The sequence below is a fragment of the Protopterus annectens genome, chromosome 10.part0 (assembly GCF_019279795.1).
Source record: "Protopterus annectens isolate FY-2018-M chromosome 10.part0, PAN1.0, whole genome shotgun sequence".
Classification (NCBI taxonomy): domain Eukaryota; kingdom Metazoa; phylum Chordata; order Ceratodontiformes; family Protopteridae; genus Protopterus; species Protopterus annectens.
The window spans coordinates 985,982,703-986,010,159 of NC_056744.1; positions in this window are offsets into that span (position 1 = coordinate 985,982,703).

Here is a 27,457-nt window from a genome sequence, read left to right on the forward strand (position 1 = left end):
AAAGGATAGCTGGTAGATCTGATGTGGGAAGGTCCTATGAAGGATAGTGGTGGGAAACAAAAATGGGGCAAAAACAATCATATCTTTAAGTATGTGTACAAATGGTGTGCTGTGTGTCTTGTCTTCTTATGTGCCCTTGTCCAGTTATATGCCTCATGAATGTCTGTCACAAGCCTTTGCAGTTGTCTGTATTTATGGTTCAATCTACTGACACTGATGAATCTGTTTAGCTTCTCTGAGATGGTTATACAAGCTGCTGTCAGTGATCCTGCTGTTCATGTTGTATGTGTTGACCTAGCCAAGGGATTCAACACTATATTATTTACTTTAAAAATAGATTCCTATGTGATAAGGTGGCTAGCAAACTGACTAAAAGGCAGAACCCACCAGTGTGAGTGGCAGGTGCCTCATCAGAAAGAGTAAAGGTAACCGGTAGTGTCTGGAACCCTTCCTAAACTTGGAACATGGGACTCTGGCTAACTAAGTTTGCAAATGACTATAAACTAGGAGTTTTTCTTAAGTTCCCTCTGATGCCCAAACCCTTCTGCAAGAACAGACACTTGTAATTACCTGGTGTTCTGAAAATGGGCTCAAATTAAATGCAAAAAAGTTCAGTAATGTCATTTGATAAATAGCCCCCCCCCCCCCTTGGCATACATGTTTAGCAGTGCTACTTGGCATTGAAATATCATCCAGAAAGAGTTCATCATTCCCTTATATTCAGCATTGGTTACGTCAGTTACTGAGTGCAAGATCTTCCTTTGAGATGCACCTCTCTCAATATATCAAAAAGTAAAAAAGACTCCAGAGGTTCCTAACTAAGAAGATCATCGGCTTAAAGACAATGAGCCGCCAAGAGCGGCTGAAAACACACTCTCTTCATTCAATACTTTACAGACTCTTGAGGGGGAGATCTAGGCTTAGCCTTCTGCACCATTAGAGACTGGATTCTCTGTATCTCTGCAAATCTAATAGTTCCAAAAAGTACCAGAACCAGGGACCAAAATCTTCACTAGCAGATAAATAAAACATGATGGAGAGACAGATTCATTAAGTAGCACCTCCATTACCTCTGGAACAGACTGACTCTGCTGTTGCACAGGTCTTCCAGGAATTGGTCAATCTGTGGGGAACTCCTGTTAGATCTGTTTGCTTCTAGCCACAACAGACAGTTAACTAAATCTGCTCTAGTACTCCTTGCACACATGCCTTGAAGACAGATACCTTTCATTCCCATGGATAGCAAGGTTCCTGCACACCTTTTATTAATTTGCTTTGATAATCAGGGTTTTTCTAAACGTGCAAAAGGACTCTCTAAGGAAAACTGTGGTGACCCCCTTTATAGTACAGGCACCAGTGGTTCTTCCTTTTGAAAATGGCCAAAATCAGTTAGCATAAGCTTCCCGGCAGTATGGACTTATTAATGCAAAACGGGTTGCTTGATACACCTTAACCTTCAACTTCTTCAACTGACTTTCTGGATGACAGAATTTTATACCTTTTATGCATCTTTTTACTGAGGACTTGCATATTAATGGAGGCAAAAGAAACCTGCTACTGGAAAATTATATATGGGTAAATGGAAAAGCTATTTTAGTTGGTGTCATGACAAGAACCAGTGCCTTATCAAGGCTCATACTCCTTGTTTCTGCAGTATTTGTGTGAGGGATTATCTTTCGGCCTTTCTTACTCTTCTGTCAAGATTCACCTTTAGGTCATTTCTGCTGGTGTGCTCTTGGATCCTCTCTTTCTACTCTACCTGAACTGAAACAATTTTCAGAGAGGTTTTTGCATATCCCTCTACCTAAAAGGCAGGCAGCTCCTTCTAGGAATCTTATATTTGAAGTGGAAAAACTTGCAGTTTCCTTTTGAACCTGTTGATGAGGCTATTTGTAGTTCTCATTTGGAAAACAATGTTACTCACTGCTCTGACTTCTGCAGAATGAGTACCTGAGTTACAAACTGTTGTGATGAAGAGTCATGCCTATGTCATCTTTCATAGCGATAGGGTAGCACTGCAAGTAAGTGTTTTCTTAATACCTAAGGGTGTTTCAGAGTTTACATTGAGCCTGAAAATTCATCTCCTTATTTTCCTCCCAGAACAAAAAGAAAAAAGATGAAGAAAGTTTTGTACACTCTTTCTATGCACAGGCAGCTCAGATACTACATCAACAGGCCAGAAACCCTTCAGAACATCTGAATAAGTGTTTACTTCCTAGCAAGGTAAAAAAGGGGACAATCAGTGTCAAAACCGGCAGTTTCTACATGGTTGTCTCATGCTGTTGTTTTGTTATTCTCACCATAACAAGGCACTTCCAGGCAAAATCAGAGTCCACTCTACCAGGGCTCTTGCTAATTCTGTGGCTTTTTAGAAAGGTGTGGAGTCTAGACAAGTACTAGAGGCAGCAACTTGGCCATCTGTAAATACATTTACCAAATACTACAAACTAGTTTCTTTCCCTAAGTCCACAGCATGCTTTGATAGGACAATTCTCCTGGACCTCCTGGACTCTGATCTTTCTTCTTCTTCCTCTCTTTCTTTCAAAGTTCTGGTATTCATTCCATATAGCTTTGGTTGCTACAATAGTGATCTGATGATGAACACAGTACCATTGTGTAAGCAAACTTACCATAAAACTAGATGTTCAAATAGATCACTTTTGCAGTAGCTACACCCTCCCTTGACCCCTCTCTTTTGTGCTATTTTTATGCCAGGGTGAGGGATTTTTATACTTACTGCTCCCATCTGGCATGGCTACAGCCTACTTCTTCTGAGGCAAGAAAGCTCTAAAGTTTTGGCCCCCTAGCCACTGATTTTATACTATTCTCCTTGAGAAATATAGTGGCTAGGGCATGTGTGAGGTGACCTAAAGCTTTAGAAACTGGCCTGGTGGGATCGCTGACAGGTTAGAGAGTTTCTAATTTCAGACTGACCATAAGCCATCTGTTCTGCTGATTAATTCCTGTGATTTAGACAAAGTACTGTCTAGCTATCAAAGACTGTTAATGAGACTGAGAAGTTTCAATGCCAGAGCAATTCATGTGTCTGGAAATAGTTATGGCAGCCATGTTATCCAGAATCCTGCACATGACTAACTGCTGTCATATACCAAAGAAGGTCTTGCCCCGTATGTGTAGTGGGAAAACAACCAGATCTGTGACTATGAGGAAACTAGAAATGTTAAAACAAGCTGCCAGAAATGACTGAGTTACAGACTGTTATACAATGTGTTTGAGATGGGTGGCTAGATTACTTGACACAAACAAAACATCTCATGTAGACGTACTACATAGTTAGAGTGCAGTTTTCAGAGCATGATGTCTTATTGCTGTACCAAGACAGAATATTACCCCTCATCACAATGTGATGATGTGGTACATCAAATACACAATATGCATTAGAGTCACAGAAAACTTCAAGAAAGAGTTAAAAGCTTGTGTCAAAGTATCAGTTCTGTAGTGTCCATAAACCATCACTAAGATGAGACTCATTAATAATGACACCCTTATCGCAAGATCCTTGCAAAAGATAGCTGTTGCCTTGTGTGAGTCTGAGGGTAAGAATTACCTTATGATAGTGTACTGTTACTCTTTTGACACAGAAGTAATGCAAATATCAATGACAATGAGCCAACAACTAATAGGTTCAATACCATGCTCACTAGAATGACAGATCCATTGAACTGGTTGCAGACAATGATATACAGTTCATGTGTCAGAGATATTGATGACTATGGTTTTACTCATAGCTAAGAGAACCATTTAAATAGTGAAAAGATACTAAGACAACCTGATCCTCACACAACTCTCATATCAAATTGAGCTAATCCACACAATGCTATGTAGTAAGCCCCTCAAAGCTAATGAGTGGAAGACAAATAAGGACTAATGTGCCACTGTTAGAGTCAAAACTTGAGCTGAAACTACTCTATGACTCAAGTACCAAGCTAAAGATTTGTATAAAAATGCCTATAACAAATTTTATTTTACATTTAACTAGCTCTTCATGAGCCTCAAGCTCAATGGCATGTTCTAGAAAATTAACCTGAAAAGTATGAATCAAGACTTAAAAAATATACATCTGGTAAGAGTGTTCCTGTTCCTTAAAAAGTGTTAAGGTGTGTTCCTGTTCCTTAAAAAGTGTTAAGGTAACCCTATATCCAAGACAAGGGTTTGAAGGGTCTATATTAGAAGACTGAAACTCCAAAAGAGCGAGCGCTCTTTAATTGAACGCTCATACTCGAAACCACACAATATTGAAGGTACGGAACAGCGATTTTTTTCCCGGGGAAAAAAAATCGCGAGGCTGTTGTTGGGACTTTGCTGTTTCCTCCACTGGGGTGAGATCTCTGAGTTGTTATATTTAAGTAGGGGAGTGTGGGGTGTTCCCTGTGGAAAAAAATGCTGTTCCATACGTTCCATATTGTGTGGTTTCAGGTATTAGAGTTCGATTAAAGAGTGTTCTCTCTTTTGGAGTTTCGATCGTCTAATATAGACCCGGGTTTGAAAGTTTGAAGTATTAACCAAAAAACAAGTAATCTCCGTGGTATCCCCAAAGTCTCAAACAACCCACTAAACAAGTATAGTGGGTTCAAAAACAAAACAGTGTAAGAAACTTTTCTGTGTGGAAGATATACCTAGGTAAACACTGTATATTAATCAGATCAGATAATGGTAGCAGAAATAGCAAACTTAACTCATCCTAAGTCAGAAAATAATAAAAAAATATATAATTTGAAATATTGTACAGAATTACTAAGTATTTAAAAGTAACCCAAGCAGGGTAGGCAGTCTGTTTCCAGTCAAAAATCCTTTAGTAAGTACACAGGCAAGCGATCCAAGTAAAACAAAAATAGAGTAATAGTTTCCTCACATCAGTGTGACATTCGAGCTGGTCCTGCCCTGCTTAGTAGCTGTCATAATAATATAACCCTTATGTACTTTAAATAAAATGAATAATGATGTGGTACCTCTTATTTAACCAGATTATTAAGTCTGTGATTTTTTTTTTTTTGATGGTGAAAGGGATGTGAATTTAACATGTATACCAGTAACACTTTGTTTTACAGCACAATAAGCACATCAAAAAAATAGACCAGCTGGTCTATTTTTTTGATGTGCTTATGGTATTTTGAGACATTGCAGATGCCATACTAGCAGGGAACGCTTTTGGACTGTTTATAGCACAATAAACCACTCCCTTGCCTGATAAAAAGTCTATATATAGTTAGAAAGCTTGTGAGGAAACTATTACTTATTATTTCAAATTATACATTTTTATTATTTTTTGACTTAAGACGAGTTTATGTTCACTATTTCTACTACCATTATCTGATCTGATTAATATACAGTAATTATCTAGATATATCTTACACACAGAGAAGCTTCTTACACTCTAAAGTTTGAAGTTTGAAATCCACAGTGTCTGATGACAAAGTGTTACCCATTCGAATGTGACTGTTCCTTATCCTGTTGAAACTGCCTTTTAGAGTGACTCAAAACATAATAATGCCCATTATAAGTGTCTAATAGTTATCCTTCCACAATTTCCAGTTCTAGTTAATTTGTTGGGTGAGTGACGCACACTGGGTGTGATGTTTTTTCAGGCATTGCTATTCTGAAAGAATCTTAAATTATTTATTAAATTATCACATGTGGCATAGGCACATTTACATTCATATTAAAGTAATCAAAGTGTATTAAGAAGGTGAAATTAACAAACATCATGCTTCTCATATATTGCTATATATCATATAACCTAAGCAAAATTACATAAATTATTTAATTCCTGCCCCCTTTATTAAAAACAAGAAACATCTTTATTAAACCATCACTTACGACATAAGCAATCATACATTTATATAAATGAAAACAAACCACACTGACACAATCCTAGTTGCAAGCATTTTACATGACAAACCATACTGACACACTTCTTGTTGCAAACATTATACATCCCTTATAATCCAGCCAATTATCAGTCAAACATTACATATCTCATTTAAGTCCTGCCTTCTTTTGAACCTCATTCCTCCCCTGTATGTATTGTTCCTACAATTCCCATTTTTTCCTACATAGTTTGTTCCTACCTTTTTCTAAATATCTCAATTCCAGTTGTTTTACCTCTGTTACTATATTAACTATTTCTAATATAGTTGGTTTAGATTCTGATTTCCATTTTCTAGTAATTGCTTTTTTGGCAGTCACCACAATTAGAGACAGCAAGGCCTTACCATGTCTAGGCAATTCCGATTCTGTATCATAGCTCAGAAAAATCATCTCCCTCGTCAGACCAATTTGTCCACCCAGCATCTCCGGCAGTGCATCCTGCAGGAGATCCTTAATGTCTACCAACTCACTGCAATCCCAGAAAATATGTTCCCAATTACCTCTTTCTTCCCTGTCATACCTCCAACAAAATGTTAATGATATGCATTGAAAGGATCAGTTGAGAATGTTAAATGTACGTATGCATTGGCTGTGTATGCATAATTTGTAATTCTAAAGAGAGGTTTCCATTTACTTGGGGGAGATGTGATAGTAAGTAAGATATTTGGATTACTATTACATAGCTGACAATCTGAATGCTGGGTGTAATGATGTTGAATAGGCTATTTTGAGTATTTGAAAATGTGAATAACGTTGTACTGGAAATGCAGATATTGATAAATGTTAGATTTTGCTATAACAATCATGAAATATTCAGCATTGTGACTTTCAGACTTTCATATGAAAGTAATATGATTTATTCTTGTAAACATTTTTTGTGTAAAGGTAATTTTGTACATAGTAAAATGTGTATTAAGTATATGAGTATAAGAATGTACTTGTTAATCATATTTGACAGTGGTAAACATGAGTCACATGTTGAATTAATCCAGACAATCAGTATTTAAACATTTGGCAGTCATTCATTAGACGTTTAGCTGCAGTAAAATCTGTGTATGTGAAAGCATGCTTTTCAGCATTTATTTTTTTATTTTTCAAAATATGGATGCAACTAGTAAATCTTTCTCTCCAAGAGAATTGGAAGTGACTGTAAAATATGCCTTTGCAAAAAAGTCAGTGTTTCTATATCATGATGAGAAATGTATTGAGAAAAAAAAGTACTGGTGCTCTACAAGAAAAGCATCATGAAGTGTAAAGGTAGATTCTGATTGTGAGCTGTTGAGAAAATGAAATTGTGATCATGGTTCAGAGTTGTTGTCAGTAAATGTTTGCATTTCTTGTGATATTAGGAAAAAGGCGCTGAGTTCTGCTGAGGAGTCTTGTAGAGTTGTATCAGACGTTTTTGCCACTGCTTTCACAGCCTTGGCTACACATTTTGTCCAGCACTAAATATCTGAATTAGACTGTTCGTAGGGTAAAGCATAGTAAAAGAAAAATAAGTGGTAGAGACATTCAAGATCTGTGAACACTAAGAAGTAAAATGTTAGCGATTAAAATTGTAAGTTTTGTTATAAAACACAGTTGTACTGATGGCAGCACAGGAAATGTAGTAAAAATAATTATTTATGGTAACCTGCAACTGCTATCTCAGGCTGACTACATCCTAGTGGATGGAACATTTCTGCTTAGTATAAGTGAATGTAAACAGATTTGTATTGCGCATTCCACAGTTAGGGGTGTGATGACTGTTGATTTGCTCTGCTTCTGTACGACATTTTATCTTCATATAGTGAAACATGTTATAATGTGTTCTTGGAAATGTTGCAGCAACTGTTTACTGAACATGATTTAACCTTTATCTAAAGTGACTTTGAAATGGAAGCAGTTAATAGCACAGTGAGAAGTATTTCAAGAATGGCAACAAAAGGCTGCCAGGTTCATCTGTGTCAAATAGTTTGGCGGCATGCTCAGAAATTATATTTGACAACACGTTTTGGTAATAATATGCAAGTTGTGTTACCAGTGAAAGAAATATGAGCACTAGCATTTAGGAGCCCACTGGCTGTAGAAAGAACATTTTGCAGACGCAGAAGGAAATATGCCAAGCTATGGTAAACCTTATGGCTGCATGGTAAAGCAATGAGACATTTATTTATGTTGATACCATTAATTGTACTCATTTCACAGTACTGCACTTAACAAAGCAGACATTTCCACTTTTTACATTGTCTATCCATAAGACAAAATTTATTTATGTATATTTGTGTGCAACACCAAAGTTCCCACATCAAACACATAGATGTTGAACAGCAGAAAAAAAGCAAAAAAAAAAAAATGAGTACCAACCTGGTATTCTCATTTAGGAAAACCACTTTTTGACATTATGACATCCATTGATTTTTCTCAACATGAATATAGGTCAACAATACATATATCATCCATATAACAGTAACCAAAACTCAAAATAATGAACACCCCCCCCCCAAAAAACCCCACACCATCTTACTCCTATGTGCTAACCCTGACCATAACCCTAACCCTATCCCCACACCTGCCCCTAACTTTACACATTATGTTCCTAAAAAAACCTTCCCTAACAGTACCACTACATAAGACAAAATGACGCACAGCACACACAACACAAAACATGCATAACACTGAATCTGCCCCCTCACCAAACCTTGCTCTAACCGTAATCCAAAAAGACTTGCATATTCCCAGTTGTTATAACAGAATCTTGCACATCCTCACAGCAACTACTTTTTCGTTCAAACATTAATTTTCCTGCGCAGTGCTGCTCACCTAGACTATGTAAAACTAAATTCATCCATATGAGAACCATACAAATGAGCTTTCACTCAGTTATGCATTCTTTGTTTTTTACAGCTACAAAAACCTTTTTACCAAATTTGTATTTTACCTTTGAGTTACCCCGGGAATCATCTCTGGGTCACTGCTGGACAGAGGCACAACAAACTAATGGGCACAGTATTTTTTCATATAAGGGGTGGCGTAAGCCACAATAATTTGGGCTAGGCTTATAAATGCCTTAGGGCAGATAGCCTAGTATAAACCTATGAACCTATGAACTATAATATAATGAAAAGGGAACTGCTAAGAATTCGGCTCCCAATGACTCACCTTCTAAATTGTCTAGGTTAGAATCTCCTCCACCTCATTTAGAGGAAACCCAAGCAGAGTTGGAACTCATGATCAAATGACTATCCCAGGGCTATCTCAGGTAGCTCTGTCCACTGTGCCAGATCCCCTATATTAGCAACTTTTCATCTGAGCACAAACTTTGTAAGTAGTGGGAATTCAGGCAAACTTCAGTTGTCTTGGTCAGGACATACAGGTTCCTGCATAACCCCTGTCTTCACACTGAAAAAAGATGATGACAGTGATTAAAGCTTAAATTGAAATGGGGGTCATCTCTTTCCTCTCTGTCTAGGGTGGCAAGAGTAGGTCCCTTTCTCTCCATTTAAGTTGCTACTTCCCTGGGCCCTTTACTGGTACTGGAAGGATTGGAGCTGATATTCAGTTGCCAAATCCTAGCTTGGCATTGACATCAACATCTGTTTCAGCACCTAACACTGTCACGACCACGTGTTGAAAATATTGTGCCCTTAGCATTGGCAGATTATAAACCATCATGCTTGCAAAATCAACACATTATGGTAATGCTGAGACTTACATGATATTTGGACTCAGTACTTAATATACTGTGGTCTATGTTCATTTATTGAATAAAACTAACATTGAACAGCTAATATTCAGAAGTTAAACCTCGAACATTAATATTACTGAAGATGTTTATTTTCAAAAATAAAATAATTGAATGGCCATAGTTGGCCAACATCACAGACATCCGATGATGCTGTACACCTTGTCAACCAAGGTGGGGGGCTCTGCCTCTCACACACCCCCATGTGGGGGGCTGCACCCCCCAATTATACATACCAACTCCAAGATCACACTACAGTGGAGAAGAGGGCAAATTTATTGAAGGTTTTGTTTAGTTTACCTTATGCATAGCGGTACTTCCTTGTTGTTGGCCAACTATGGCCATTTGATGATTTTATTTTCGAAGATAAGCATCTTCAGTAATATTAACCTTTGAAGTTTAACTTTGAGTATTAGCCGTTCAATGTTAGTTTTATTCGATGAACGAACATAGACCCAATATACTGCATAAGAAGAGATGAGCATTATTACAACTGTAATGGTGGCAACTACTGGGGGGTTTATGCCTTGTTGTTCAGGCGCTTAAATCAAACCTAATAGCGAGGTTGGAATAAATCCTGCATAGATTCCATCTTTGTCAGGTATTTGAACTCCTGTGTCATTAAATTCCTTCTATGCTTTAAATTTTGATTGGCATTAGTTTTGCAGTATTTAATGTTATAGTATTCAATCCATCTTTATGTAACAGCTACAGCAGTTGGTCTATTGGACTCTTTAAGCAAATACTCTCAGCTCTGCTAAGAATTATTTAAAATGTAAGAGGCATAGTATGGGAACAGAATTTGCTTTGGGGCATTTTGTCAGAGCAGAATGAGGAAACAAAAAACTGGTGATTAATGTAGTTCACTGTGGGTTTAAATCATGGTAAATTATCCCTTGTGTTAATGCAGTGTGAGCTCCTGGAGAAGGATTTTGGATTTGGCTAGACAGGGTGATATTATATACCATCTTCTGGTTTCAGGGTCTACCTGCTTATACTTCTTGTTCATCAATATTAGGATCCACTGTTGTAATAAGCTCCCACCGTCTCAGTGTCAGTGGCCCAGCAGGTAACACATTTGTCTTTGGTGCGGGGCATTTAGAAGGCTGTGGATTCTATTTACACCTCAGCTTATTTGATTAATTTTACTTTCTCCTTGGAATCTCATAATTACCTTTCCGTTTAATAAATAGTACGAAACACATCCTGGCAGAGACACTCCTTAAGTTATTTAACCTTGAGTTTTGTCACAGGCTATGTTCTTGACACTTGCCTTTGCTATTGGATGATCAGAAGGCTGTGGGTTCTATTTCCACCCCAGCTAATTTGATTAATTTTACTTTTTCCTTAGAATTTGATAATTATCTGTATGTTTAATAAACAGTACTACACAAACTCTGGCAAAGCTGCTTCTTAAATTATGCAAGCTAAGTCTAGCCATAGACTATGCTCTTGAGGTTTGGCATACAGCAGTAGTGATGTCACTATATATGGGTGACCTTATCACTGACCCTGGATTCAACCTTATAAGTCTCGTTTGTAAAGCCATGAAACATATTATGACTGGTCTGAGAAACTATGATGCAAACATTCTCATCAGATTAGACCTGCAGAAGTTTGGCTTTTTCAAGGATCAATCCTGTCTATTGAGTTTGGTTAATGTCTTTAAAAGGGTAACACAGGGTGTTGACAGCAGTCATACTATCCATACAGAGTACCTTGACTCAGTGCAGGCATCCTCCATCCCAGTGATGGCTGGTGACTTCAAATCAAAAGGGGGATGCAGGAGACAGCTGAATGGGTGGGGCTAATGGGAAGGAGCATGGCCAACAAGAAAGGGGTGGAGCTATGCTCAAAACCACAACAACTGGAACTTTAATTAAATATGATGCCCTGGGTGCCAAACTGTCATTACAAGAGTCCAATCAAGACAAAATGAAGTGTAGAAGAAAAAAATATTTCAGTGCATTGTCTACATGACAGCTTACTTAATATCTAGATGGAAATAAAAAGGTTGTGAGAAATAAAAAAAAACTTACTATTTAAATGCATTACTGGAATGCCAGTCAAAATCAAGTATAAAAAAACAAGCAGCACTCAACTCAAATCACTTCTCCTTGGACTGCAGTTCTAATTATAATTTATATTCAGCTTTATAAAAGTACCAAGTAACATGCTGAAAGTAGCAATCTCTGTGATACCCCACTTGTAAAAATGTTTCTTATCCCAAAAGACCTGCTGCCTGACAACAACTATCTACTTGTTTCATGGGAAAACATGATTAAAGTAAAAAATGAAGAGGAAATAAGAAGCAAGCTCAGGATAAATTGCTTAAAGGATTACTGCACAGGTTATGGACCACACATGATAGATTGGCATTCTGTTTAGTTTACGGTTAAAGCCTGCAAAGATGACTGCAAGTCTCCAACAAATGTAATGAGCTTCTGAAAATACTGGAATCCTGTCCTTTATTACAACTACTGTCAGTTGCATTGCAATACCTAAGGCTTATATGTTATCTACTTATGTAAATATTCTCTGCATGGCAACAACAAAAAGGCTTTCAATGTTGGCAATTCTTTAACAGTATACTTATTAAAGCTTACTTGCATCTTACAGTCTTCGACAAGCTTACCTGATGGTCATTAAAGCATTGCTACTTAAACACAGAGAAACAGGGCACTGAAACAGCATGCATTTTCTGAATAATAAGAAGCATAAATCAACAGTATAAAAATATGACAGAAAACCAGAACATTTTGCAAAATCAAGAACAGATGTAAAGACACTGTCGTACTTGTGTCTACCTTGGATGGGTGAATACTCTGCACACTTACACTGCATAACTGCTTCTTGCCTTGCTTAGACACATCCAGAGTCACTACACAGGGGAGTGGGGTGCAACAAGTATGTCACAATTTAAAATGTCTCTGGCTGATGGTGATGACACTCATACCTCTCAACCTCAGAGCAAGAAATCTGGACAAGCCATACATAGAAGTGGGACAAATGCCCAAAAATAAGGACAATTTTTAAATATTGCTGTTATAAACTTAGAAAGATAATATTAGGAGGTCTTGCATTAGTATGAATTTTCTGAAGGGTATAAAATTTGAAATGCAAATGTCTGTCATTATTTTCTAATTTAATCTTTAATGATTTGCCACTAATTTGGCAGAAAACCACAATTTTATGAAAAACGGACCAAAAATGTGATTGAAAAATATAAAATTGCCACACAATACAACTGGGAACCTGTCAAAAAAGGGACACCTTTTAATATTAGTACTGTTAACTTGAGCAGCTGAGAAAATAAGAGAATCTACATGCATTTCTGAAATAAAAGTAATCTATAACTCTGATCATTACACTTATTTATAATTGTAAACCCTTCAAGTTTTCTTCCAAAATTGCCATTTTGCAGAGGGATTATTAGGGGGAGAGCAACATTTTGAGCCAAAATCGGGGACAGTTGAAAGGTTTGGATATTCCTAATTCTATAACGCAATTTATTTGCACATACCTTTCAACCTCTTAATGCAGGAAATCTGAACAAGGCCAAATATATTGGGGGAACATACAAACAGTAATAAAATTGCTCTTGTATAAACTTCGTTGATAGAATAACAGGTCATGCTTTAGCATGCATTTTTCTGAAGGTTATGAATTCTGAAACTCAATGTCTGTCATTATTTAGTGACTTGGCAAAAAACACAACTTTTATGAGGAAAAAAAAAACAAAAATAAGAAGCAAAAATCTATTCATTCTGCAAAAATCTGGACAGTTGAGAGGTATAGTTCAGTCGGGGCTGTCTGAGTTTGCCACCCTTCCCCCCTCACAAAATCATGGTTGAATGGAGCCTCCCCCCTGCAGCCATTCCAATGTCCCATTACTTGGCTATTTCTCCCCATTTACCATAAAGCACTGTAATGTGCGTACTGTTTTACATCTGCGATGATTTAGATTTCATTTGAAAGTTTTGTTTTGCATTTTACAGCACAGACACTAACAAACATCTGTTAAGCAAAGCAATGCAGCCTTAGCATTAAAACCTCTCTGCCCTTGAAACTCACATCCATTGAAACAGCATTGAAACCCACATTCAGAGAAAATACATTTGGCCAGTGGCAGATAAAGATTAACTTTGGGCTGTTTTCAAATCATAGGCCCCTTGCACATGAAACAAACATGTGTTCTTTGATACACCTTCCTGACTGTATTAAATTATATTCCTTGTATAATACAGTACAGTTGTTAGAGGGCATTTTAAATTTATTGTTTTGAACATTTTTTCAGTAAACAATGAAACAAAATGCATGCACCAATAATGACAAAACAACCCAATTCAGAACATTTCCACCATAAATGTCTACTCAAACTTCTACATACCACCAGTATCAGTAAATTTGCACAATTTATGAAGAAGTAAAAGTCATCTAAATAATTCCACATTAAATAGATCTGTAACTAATGAAGAGGTTGCTGCTAGCAAACAACTTTATATTTCATTGTTTAATCTACAAATAAAGTGCCTGTTGCCCTTGAGGAATAAATTGCCTATGTTACATTAAAACATGATACGCTAGTAATATTGCAATAGGGAATGGATGGCAAACTGATAACAGGTTCATAGTTACTGGGTATCTTTGCCAAAAAGGATTGTAGCATCCAGCCCCTTTACAACACAATACAGTATCAGCAATAGATCTACATACTGTGGGAGTAGATCCCACAACCTTCTGCATCAAAAGCAAGTATGTTACCTGTTGTGCTATTAACAACACAAGAAGACTCACCCTAAGCAGCACTAAACTTCTCTTCCCCTGCAGCTCTCAGCTCCTTGTAAAATCTACTCGACACTCAGCTATGTCGCTGAACTTTGCAGCACAAGAAATCTGAAAAAAAACAAAATGTATTGGGGGAGAGCCCAAAAACAGGGACACATTTTAAACATTGTGTGTATAATCTTGGAAAGTTGCTAGAATAAAATTTTGTGTTATCACCATACATTTCACTGCCAAGTCTTGAACCCAGGACCATGTGCAAAATAGTCAGAGCAACATACCACTGTGCCTAATCAGCTATTTTATGAAAGAGAGGAAGACTGAAACTTAAATGGCTACCATTTTGTGAATTCAGTTCTCATCATAGCTGTCAATCTCTTAGCATTAAACACCTGGCAAAGCCAATAATGGGGGAATACAGCCCCCAAACATATTCAGTGAATTCAGTTCTCACCATAGCTCTCAACCTCTTAGCATAGAACACCTGGACAAAGCCAGTAATGGGGGAATACAGCCCCCAATTTGCCCAAACATATTCAGTGAATTCAGTTCTCACCATAGCTCTTAACCTTAGCACAATCTGGACAAAGCCAATAATGGGGGAATACAGTCCCAAAAATAGGGACAAATTTCAAATATTCATCTTATAAACTTAGAAAATTGCTAGAATAAAAGGTTTTGTGTTACTTTCTACTTTCTGAAGAATATGAAATCTGAAATTCAAATCCCTGTAATTTTTATGTATTTAACATTTGTTAACCAGTAAAGTCTGACTTGGAACAAAAGCCAATTTTTAGCAGAGGCCCAGGGAGAAACACTCCAGACACATGTCTTTGTAAGATGGGAGAACACCAGAGCACACCCACACAAACACAGGGAGGACATGCAGACCCCACACAGAAGGCACACCAGCCAAAAATCAAACCAGAGAACCTCTAGCTGTCAGGCAACAATGATACTACTGCACCACCAACTATGTAATGAATTAAAAATCCAGAAACCACAGATTTTATGAGGAACAGAACACAACAAATATGAGGCAAAAAGCTGAATATTATTCACAAATGGTGGTGGGTAGGAAATTCAGGCTTTTGCTACCTTCACCCAAGGTACAGGGTTCAAGCCTGAGGTATTCTCTAACCACCACCATGTATCCTGAGTTCTCTCTAGCCACCAGTATATTGCAGCAAGTGGGGCATTTTACATGCTGGGCTACAAGGCTGAAGCCATGTATTCTATATTCTTAATAAGCAAGTGAGATGGACCTAGTAACAGAGATAGTTCAGCTGTAACCTAAACAATAAATAAAATCTGTAGATTTGCATTACTGACTAGCTACAATACCCACCCCCATACTCTAATGGATCAGTTCAAATGGTTCAAAACATATAACTGAGCTCCTAGCACATATCCATGGAAACCATCTCACTGGAGTTCAGGTATTAAAACTAGTTAAGCTTGGTCAATGCCTCCCTATAAAAAAGAACCTTTAACATCAAAGAACAAACTTGTGACCTTGGAGAAACCACACTTGAAGCTCAGATCCTTATTAGAGCAAGATTAAAAACCATAGTGGGAAACCAAGCACTGTCCAAACTAGAACCCACTGCGTGGAATCATATACCACTAGATATAAGAGCAGAAAACATACTAGAGATCTTTAAATTTAAACTACAAGTAAACTGAACTACAAGTTCGACTGCTGAGTCCTACACTAAGGCACTGTATGAGCACATCCACTCATACATGAATCGTGCCATCCCAAATAGATCCAAGATGCTCTCCTCCAAAAAAAGGAAGCAAATCTGGTGGTCTCCTGCCATAAACAAACTTTACAACAAAAGAAAGAAACTGTTGCAGAAAAGAGGAAAATCCCAGGATGAAAAAAAACTCCCTTACCAGCCACAGTAAGAAACTGAGATCCCTCATAAAATCCTCCAAAGCTAGGTACGAAAATAAAATTGCCAAAGATTCCAAAGACAACCACAATGCATTCTATAACTATATCAAGAATCTAAATGGCAATGCTCAAATCTGCTCTGAGCTACAACAGAATGGCATTAAATATACTGATCCCAAGGATATTGCCAATATCCTGGCAGATGGATTCAGTGCCAACTTCACGCCTCTCTCACCCCCTAAATGGCCCATCTCAATACCAGAAGATTGCCAAATTCCAGTAATAATGGCCACACAGGTAAAAACCGAACTCTCCAAAGCTAAGAATACAGCATCCATGGGACCAGATGACATCCTGGGCTGTGTACTACATGAACTATAAAATGAACTGGCACCTCATCTAAGTGTCATGTTTAATCATACCCTCACCTCAGGCTTCATGCCCACTGAGTGGCACACAGCTACAGTTATCCCACTCAACAAGGGGAGATCCATCTTGGATCCCGGGAACTACTGCCCCATCAGTCTGACGAGCCTGATCTGCAAGGCCATGGAACGAATTACCATGGAACTTATAAACAAAGACATTGGCAACCTTAAAACCCTGGACCCCACCCAGTTTGGGTTCATGAAGGGCCGATCTTGTCTCCTGAACCTGATTGACTTCTTTGAATCAGTCTCCAGAGACGTGGATGAGGGTAAGGCAGTCCACACAGCCTATCTGGACCTCATCAAGGCTTTTGAAACCATCCCCCACTCTGGAATCATAGATAAACTTACTAAGCTGGGCATTAATCCCTACATCACTCAATGGGTTGCCAACTGGCTTATTGACAGAACCCACACTGTAAAAGTAGCTGACTCCAAATCCAGCTCCAGACAGGTGCCAAGTGGAGTACCTCAGGGTTCAGTCCTGGGACCTCTCTTGTTTGGCATCTACTTCTCTGAAGTACAGGCCAACACTAAGGGACTCTGGCTAACAAAGTTTGCAGATGACTGCAAACTTGGAACCATTATTGAATCCCCAAATGATGTCGATACTCTACAAAAGGGCCTTACAGAAACAGATGCTTGGTGCCAGAGCCATGGGCTCAAGCTCAGTGCCAATACATGTATAGTTATCCCCTTTGGGAAAAAACATGTACCCTGTGAATTACCACATAGGTGGCAGTATACTAAACACCGAAAGTGTGATAAGAGACTTAGGGACACAGGTGGACAGTGGTCTCACCTTCAATAACCACATCGCCACAACAGTCAGGAAATCCTTCTATGTGGCACACCTCATCACTAAGGGCTTTTCATCCAGAAAAAAGGAGGTCATTGTCCCACTGTACTCATTCCTCATTAGACCCATTATAGAATACAATGCCTCATTTGGTATGTACCTCTCAAGACATCTGCAACAACTGGAAAGGCCGCAGAAATACCTCACTAAAAGAATCACAGGCCTAAAGCAGATGCCCTATGCTGACTGCCTTAAAAAATTCCAGCTATACTCTGTCGCATATCATCTACTCCGAGGCAATCTCTGCTTAACATACAAGGCCATGTCAAACCCAGAGCTGTTGGACATGCTATACTTAAAGAAATCCCAATCCCTCAAAGCCACACACTCCAGGGATCTAAACCATGTCATCACAATAAACAAAACATGCTGGAGGGATAGGTTCCTGACCCAGAGACTCCCCAGACTCTGGAATAGACTGCCCATACATGTCAAGCAGAGTGCCTCTTTGGCCCTCTTCAAAAGGAACCTTGATGATTGGATGGGAGACAGGAAATTCACCCCAGGGATCACGTCAGTCACCCTGCTAGACAGGGGTCCAGGGAAGTAAATACTGTGGGAAGAAATAGCCATGGAATTGTTATGGCTAGGCTTGTGTAGGCCCTAGGGCCGATAGTCTAGTACCAACCTATGAACCTATGAACCTTATAAAAGTACTAACTTTAAAGATAAGAGTTAAAGATGACCATAAGCACAACAAGACATACTATGTAATGTCAGCAATTTAGCCTGCCACAGAGAGCTTTATAGTAGAGTTCAGAATATAACAATATTTAAGTCCAACAAATGAACTATTTAAGTTACCATTTAAACAAACCGCCATGCCATGCAAACACACAGTATACCAAATGTCAAATATAAATATATGTAAATACTGCATATGACTGTGTTTGCTTTAACTGTTATGCAAGCAGTGCACCAGTTGTAAAATGAAAATATGTAAATTCTACACTTGGCTGTTTGATTTTTAAAAATTATGTATGGCAAAGTTAAAATTGTTGCATGATATAAATGATGGCAAGCCTGTTTTAAGCATGCCATCATGTAATGTCAGTTTGCAGTGAACTGTACCTCACTACTGTTTACAGATATTCTATTATGCTGTTTGCTTTGCTTGTATGTGTTCTTGCCATAATGGCATAGATTGCTGATGAAAAGGGTCTACTGACCAGTCAACTCAGCCAGTTAACTAAATGAAAATAAAATAAATAAACCAAGACTGAGCAATAAGGATATATAAGCACTGAACATAAAGCAGTGTTACAGGAATGCTATAGTGCTACTTCATTAACATCAAAGCTTAGCACAAAAAAATGTAACATTCAACTAATGCAAAAATAGTACATGCTTAATACAGATGGAGCAGTAAGTCGTAATAAACCTATCCTAATAAATAATACTAATTAAGGAAACCTATCCTAATAAATAATGCTAATAAAGGAACAATTCCATCTTTTACATAAAACAACAAAAAGCTACACAGGAACCACGGACAATCAATGTTTACTATAGTCTAATAATATTTAAGGTTTTGCACAAAAATGCTTTATCAGGTTCATTCAGTTTGATAAATTATTTTTGTGTGAAAGTTTAAAGCTTGTTGGATTATAATAAACAATATCTGACTGCTTGTGGCTCTCATGTAGCTTTTTGCTGAATTTTGTACTTTTCTGCTGGAGAAACACAGGGCTTACACTTGGTCATTTTCTTCTTTTATGATTACATCTTTTATATACTGTGTAATCACAAGCAACTTAGTCCACTTAATGAGCGTAGGCTAGTCAAAAGCTACTTATTAAAGGAAAAAATGAAAAACATGTTGACTAAGCACACATATCAACTAGCCTGCTCTTCACAAAACACACTCATTGCAAACACATATACAAAACACACAAACACACACACACACACACACACACACACACACACACACACACACACACACACACACACACACACATGCATGCACAGACCTTCCACCAACCCAGCACTCAACATAAATGCATGCATCCAGATATAACAAAACACTCAACATACATTTTACACTGGGTATAGAACCACCATGCACAAACACACGCACACACACACACACACACACACACACACACACACACACACACACACACACACACACACACACACACACACACACACACACACACACACACACACACACACACATGCACACACTAGTACCTTCAATGTCCCCGTTCATCTTCAGTCAGTACCTGCTTCCAATGTCCCCAGTCCCGCACAAGCAAAGTAACGGCTTCTCTGCGAGAGTAGAGCAGGCAGGTTCCACCCTGCAGACGTTGCAATCCGGATTTCTTCCAGTCTATGCAGTCATCACTGCATAGACTTCTGGGCATCAGACCTACAGGATGCCTTCTTCCTAATCCAGACTGCTGCTTCAGCAGTCTAGTTCCAGGAATGCCAAGCACACATAGGACTCACAATTTTTTTTTCTGTTTTGTTTTCCTTTTCTGTCCAAAGCTGGGAGGGCTGCAGTCCTGCAGTCCTATAGGACGAGCTGCCCCTGCTGCATCCTCATGTTAGCATAGTTAGTAAGCTTATTGCATTAAAAAATAGATCCCTGTGTGATAAGCTAAATAGCAAATTGACCAAAAGGCATAAGTCACACAGTACAGGTGGCAGGTGCTTTGTCATTGAGTATTAAGGTGATCAGTGGTGTTACACAGGGCTCAATGCTGGGACCTCTTTTGCTCAGCATTTACTTTTCTGAACTCCAGATCATGAGCCAAGACCTCAAAATAATGAAGTCTACCGACTACTGCAAACTGGGAGCCATTGTCGAGTCCTTTGAGGCCCAAACACCTCACAAGAACTTACACTTGTAAATACCCAGTGTACTAAAACCGATTAAACAGATTAAATGCAAAAAAACTGCAATATTGTCACATTTGGTGGACAAGCCCCCTCCCCCTCTGCATACAGCATGGACAGTACAACACTTCAAAATGCGAATGCTGTTAGGGACCATGCTACCTGGGTTGATAATCCCGTTCCCTTTGATTATTATGTAATGACAGTAGTCAGGAAGCTCTACTTAGCTCAGGTAATTATCAAAGGAATATCATCTAGATATAAAAAGGTCATTGTCCATGTATATTCAGTATTAATTAGGCCAGTTATAGAGTATAGCACCGCCTTCAGGATTTACCTCAACTAGAAAGACCCCAGAGGTTCCTAGCTAAGAAAATCACTGTTCTAAAAACCCTAAGCTACCAGACAAGATTGAAGCCTTGTTCCTTTATTCAGTATCTTATAAACTCTTGAAGGGAGATCCATACCTTGTCTTCCATGCCATTAGGGTCCCAGTGGTCCTGGAGCTCATGTATTTTCATAGGTCTAGTCAGATGATTGACTTTTTGGAAACTTGAAAAAATATAAAAGGGAGCATAAGATCGAGTTTCCAAAAACTTGAACATCAAAAAAAAAACAAAACATAAAAATCTACCTTTTTACATTTTTGCAGGAGCGAGGCAAGCAACCACCCAGCACCCCCAAATCCCTCTGCAAATTATATATACCAGCTCCAAGAATGCAGTACAGTGATGAAAAAATGGCAAATTTCCCGATCCTCGCTGTACTGCAATCTGCATTCTGAAGCTTTGAGTTTTCAAATACTTGATCATATGGTCATGACCATATGAAGTCTGAATTTCTGAAAACTTGATCAACTTATAGCGACCCACTTCCACAGATTAAAAAGTCCCACTAATACCAGAGCTAGGGATCTAAATCCTCACCAGCAGGTAAATAAACAGAACAGAGAGATAAATGTATCACACTGTACTTCCCACACCTGTGGAGCAGATGCCCTCTACAAATTAAGCAGTGTGATACACTATTTTTTTTCAGATGGGACATGGATGATTGCATGGATATGCACAAATGTACCCTGGGATTGATTGGCCTAGCCTTCCTCGAGACATTATTGACAAGTCATAAATGTTTGCAAGACACAATTGCCTTGAGTATCCTTTTATTCTGTGAATGTATCATTTATTACTTTTTCCTTGAACCTTACTGATTTTTGAATATTTTAGAGTCTTGTACATAATTGCAGTGTTATGGTATGAATGATAGCTTGTTATGAAGACAGTGACATCTTATTCTAATTTTACTCACTTCATCCATATTATGCTTCACTAACATGGCAGTGAGTGAGTGACTGCTATATTTGGTCATTTATCAACACAAAGTCAAAGTGTTCCCCACAGTCATGTGGCATAGCAAAGTCAGTATCAAGATAAAATGCAGTTCTGTTTTTTTTTTCAGCTGCCTGCTGACTACCAAGATTCGTTATTTATCAATACTTCTTTAGTCCTGACATGAGACCTGATCATGTAGCTGTCATGTATGCAGACATAAGTTTTCTGTTGGCATGGCTTGGACATGCCAACCACCATGAAGGTGCCCCCCGATGATGTGTGCATGTTCACACTCAAGGATTTGCATGCACGCACACACACACACACACACACACACACACACACACACACACACACACACACACACACACACACACACACACACACACACACACACACACACACACACACACACACACACACACACACACTTACACGCACACACAACTTGCTTGGGATCACCAAGCGCATTTCTCAGTGAAAGAAATAGATTACAGAAAGTCAATAAGACCCAAATGTTAGAAGTCTGATCAAACAAATGAACACAGTAATCAAAACTATTAATAGAAATTCATGCAATGTATCAGAAGTAAATAGGATATATTACGTGCAGCTAAATTAATAACAGAGAAAGTCTTACCATAAAAATATATGGCAATAAGGGAGGGGGGAGGGGAAGAAATCAAATGCCACTATGGAAGCACCAATATATAAAGCAATTAATGCAAGAAGTGTCACTGTTAGAAAAACACAGAAAAGGGAACAGATCAACAAAATATTTAGAAAAGCCGATGTGATAAAAGCATCATGCAGTATTAGAACAGACCAAGATCTATTGTACACTATTGCAAATAATAAACTAATAACATAGGCAGAAAAACTTAGAAGATACGCAGTTAAATATAAAGAAAGAATGCAAAATAGGCAATTCATTGATGACCCGAAAAAGTTTTATAGATAAGTGAGAAACAAAGTAAGAGGAAAAGAAACAGCACCAAAAATGAAGACATAAACACATTTTGGAGAAATCTCTATGAAAAACCTGTGGAACATAACAAAGATACTGAATGGAGAGAAGAAACAAAAGGAAAAGTGAGAAGTGCAAATGTACAGGATATGAAAAGGGATGAAGTAATGGCCAGAGAAATGTAAACAAAATTGAAGAAAGCTCCTAAATGGAAATCCCCAGGCCCAAATGCAGCCTAACTTCTGCCTAAAAGTATTAACATTTTAAATGAAGATTTATTCCTAAGTAAGAAATACTTATATGTACATTCTGAACAGACACCAACCTGGTTAACAACAGGAAAAATGATACTCTTTCTGAAGAGTGAATCTTCTTAAGAGTGAACCTATATACTGGAACTGATGCTGACAGAGTTTATAGTCATTTAGGAGAAAACTCAAACGTGGCAATAGAACAAGAGAATAATAAAAGAAAGTCATATGGAACAAAGGATCATCTCTTGTTAAATAAGTTCATAATGAAGAATTATAAAAAGGGGAGGAATCTAAGTATGGCATGGATAGATTCCAAAAAATCATTTGATATATAAGATACACCCTACATTGATTGATTACATTACAGTGACTGAAACAGTGACAAATTTGCAGCTAAGCCACGATAAAGGACAATTTATCATCCCAAGAATTATAAAAAGGGTGAGGAATTTAAGAATGGCATGGCTAGATTCCAAAAAAACATTTGATATATAGGAGACATCCTACATTGATTGATTACATTACAGTGACTATGAAACAGTGACAAATCACTTTGCAGCTAAGCCACGATAAAGGACAATTTATCATCCCAAGGATAATAATTCAGAGGGCGATATTCTAGGGTGACTGTCCCCACTGCTCTTTTGTTTCACCCTTAACCCATTAAGCTGTTTACTTAATAGATTAGGTCGTGGTTATATGTTGGCTCCCAGATAACAAGAAAGTGTAAAGACTTCTAATTTTCTGTTTGTGGATGATTTAAAACTGTATTGTTCAACAGATGAGGAGTTGAAAGAACAACTGGAAATGGTCAAAAATTTCTCAGATGATATAAGAATGTCATTTTATCTTGATAAATGCGTGAAAGCAACTTTTAAAACAGGAAAGCTGCAGCACCACAAGAATATCAGTCTGGGACAGGAATGTGGTATAAAGAAACTTGAACATGAGGGCTGTATAAATATTTGGGACTTGATGAAGATACTACAATAAAACATGGATAAATGTGAACAAAACTCAGTAAGGAATATTTTAGCTGACTAAAGTTAATACTGAAAACAGCACTGACATCTAGGAATTACTTACAAGCTTTAAACCAATTTGCTGCTCCAGTTCTAGCTTACAGTTTTGGGGTATTCCTTATTCTGAAGGAGATATGGGCCTCCTTGAAATTGATTACAAGCATAGATCTGCATTTCTAGGACTGCATACATATCTGCTGACCTCATCAGATCCAAACATACTGAAAGTTTTGAAACATGAAGTGAACAAATCTAAGGTGATTTCCCTACTTAGTTTAGCAGAAACATATCAGTGTGAAGCAGGAATGGAAATCAAACCAGAAGTAGATAAAAATCAGGCAGCAACTGAATGTGCCAAAAAAGAAAGAAAGAATATAAGGAGAAGGATCAGATAAAAAGGCAGGAAATGTAGAAAAGACATAAATATAGTTGGAAATACAGAAAACCCCTGGAAGAACCTCGTATTGATCAGGATTTGATGCAAGAATGGCTAAGATATTAATTTAAACTCAAAGATGTAGTTTTAATATTAGAGGTTCAGGATAGTGGACTACATACACATTGGTTTACAAAGTCCATTGGACGTGTGGGAGAAATTGATAAAAGCAGGTTCTGTAAAACAGAACTGGAAACAATTGTACATTTTTGTTAGGCGGGATGCACTAATGGCAGAGGGCCTGTATACTGAATTGCATAATAATGTGGCAAGACTGTTCCATTCTGGTTGTGCAAACATTATAGTATTGAAGTAGCTAAGAAGAATTGGAAATATGAGTCACAAAGCATTATAGAGAATGATTAAGTTTATATCACGTGAGATCACCCAGTACCAACAGTTCAAAAAATAGATGCATGAAAACCAGGTATAGTGGTCCATGAAAAGAAGACAAAGTAACGTTGATCATTGAAATTGCTACACCCAGTGATTACAATGACTTATGGACAGAGAGAGACACAGTGTCATAAAATACCTGGATTTGCAGGAAGAAATGAGAGCAATTAAGAAGAAGGATACTCAGACAGTTCCAACAGTAGCAGGAGCAATGGATCGCATGAAAATAATTTATAGTCGTATAGTCGTATTTAGATATGCTACTGATACATGTAACTCCATATGAACTGCAGAAGGAGGCAGTTCTAAGCATATTGGGGGTGCTGCAAACACCACTTTTGGCTAACATCAAAGACTGAAACAGTACTAATCTCACAAACTTTAATCATACCCTGACTTAGAAATGGGGTCCATTCCTGTAATGGTATTAGAAACCCCAAAAGGAAAAATGAAACTGAGAGAGAGAACATAGGGCTCTGGCTTAATATGAGCACTTAGCTATCTGTAATTAGAATCTCTCTCTTTCTCCATAAGATGGGCAAGCTGACATATGCTGCTCATTTCCATTCTCCCTTGCTCAACTCTTCCAGTGTCCGAGCTACTAATCTGTTTTGGGTTATTTTGGTTATAGTCAGAGCTTTATCACTCTGTACTGCAAAGCCAGGTGTTGTGCTGTAGTATAATTGTTAGTATACAATGACTGGCCCTAAACATTCAAACATGAGCATGCTGACTGGCCAGCCCAATCAGCGTACCCGTTGTAAATCTGAGAATATACTAACGGAAAAAGGTCCAGTCGCCCAGACTATTCCCGTTAGTATATCCCCTGATTTTTTTTTTTTTCGTGTCCAGAGGTAGCAACTGAGAACGGAAGATCTCCATTGCTTTAATCTTGCAATGTTAAAGGAGTTTAACATAGTGAGATAACTTAAAAAAAGCAACAGAGATCTTCCTTTCTTGGTTACTTTTTTAAAGATATCTTGCTATGTTAAAAGAGTTTAACATAGCACGATACTTAAAAAGCAGCAGAGATCTTCCTTTCTCTGTTGCTACCTCTGCACAGCACTGGTGTACTGCGTAAGCATGGGAACACGACCCTTATGCATGTGCAGTACATCAGAAATGCCCCAGGATACCTGCGGAAGGGTAGCATGTAGTCATTATACAATGACATTATTTAAGAAAAGTAAGTATTTTTTTTCTTAAATAATGTCATTGTATAATAGCAATAACCCACGGCTGGGTGTGGACAATGCTGGATTTACCCATGGTTGCCTTTGTTTGGTCACTCAGGCTTTGCCCTGACAAAACCACACCAAACGTGTATAAATCCAGCATTACCCACACCCATCCATGGGTTATTGCTTAAATAAATCACAGAAAGTTAATGGAAAATCTTCTCATGTGCAGAATGAAAACAATTTTAATTTTTAAGTATAGGAAGCAGAAACTACCATTGTCTTTTGGCATTTTACTTAATATTTCAACATTTATTTTACTTAACTAATATCACTACTCTCAGCCATCAATATATATTTATAGATTTCATAGAAACAAACACAACAATGTGCATTCTTGGGCAAAGTCTGAATAATGAAAATGGTAAAACTCTAACTTTCATTTTGAAATTTTAAGCTCTCCATGTAGCACTTAGTTCAGTGTGTACAGTTTCAGATGCATACATTATATGTTAATAGGCTGTAAACATAATCTCTAATATTGTATTTACCTTTGCTCTTTTGGTATTTCAGTTAGTTCTTTTACTTCTTTTACCTCTTCCTTTATTGAAAATGAATGTTATCTGTTGCCTCAAACCATGATACTTATCAAGAAATTCTGCTGATCCTCCACTGAGTTTTGAATAGTAAATGTTCTAATGGCAATATTGTAATGTAATCCACCCTCTCCAAAGCTTGAGATATTATGAAGAATGCCTATTTCCTGTTTGTTTTTTCATACCCAACCTTTTCTGTGGTCTCACATAATAGTCTTCATTTATGTATATGCTACCAGCAGAAGGAAACAGTTATATCTATCCAGCCTTCTACTACAAGCAACTAACATTTTGTTGCTGTGTTTTCCCTTCTCAGAGTCTCTTTGTCACATCCACCTGCCCCAGGCCTTCTTGAGTACCTATATAAACTTGCTTTCAGTTACCCAGTCTGGCAGCTTATTCTATGAGTGAAACACATTTTTTTTTCTAAGACAAAACATGTTAAAGTGCTTAGCAGAAGCTGCATGTGATGTAGTCTCCAACTCTCTGCCCTTGTTATTTAGCTCCATCCCTTGAAGATTCCCTATAATTTTTTTGGACCCATAAAACCCAAATGCCCTTCTTGGTTTCCATTGAGTATTTGTCTAAGACATTTAACTGCGGCCAACACTCCTTCCCTACATCATTATTATTACTCCGCTGTCCTTTCTGTGGGCCCTTTCTAACTGCCCAATGGCACATCTCTGTGTGATGTCCAGCAGTGACCTGCTCGTTTCTGGTAGAGTCTGTGGCATCTGCCATACACAGTATGCTGCTCATCTTGCTGGCTTCTGCAGCTGAATTTTCTTCCTGAACTTGGTGATCTAGGGTACTTATCATCAGTTCCCTTAGGTTATTTTCATGAGCAA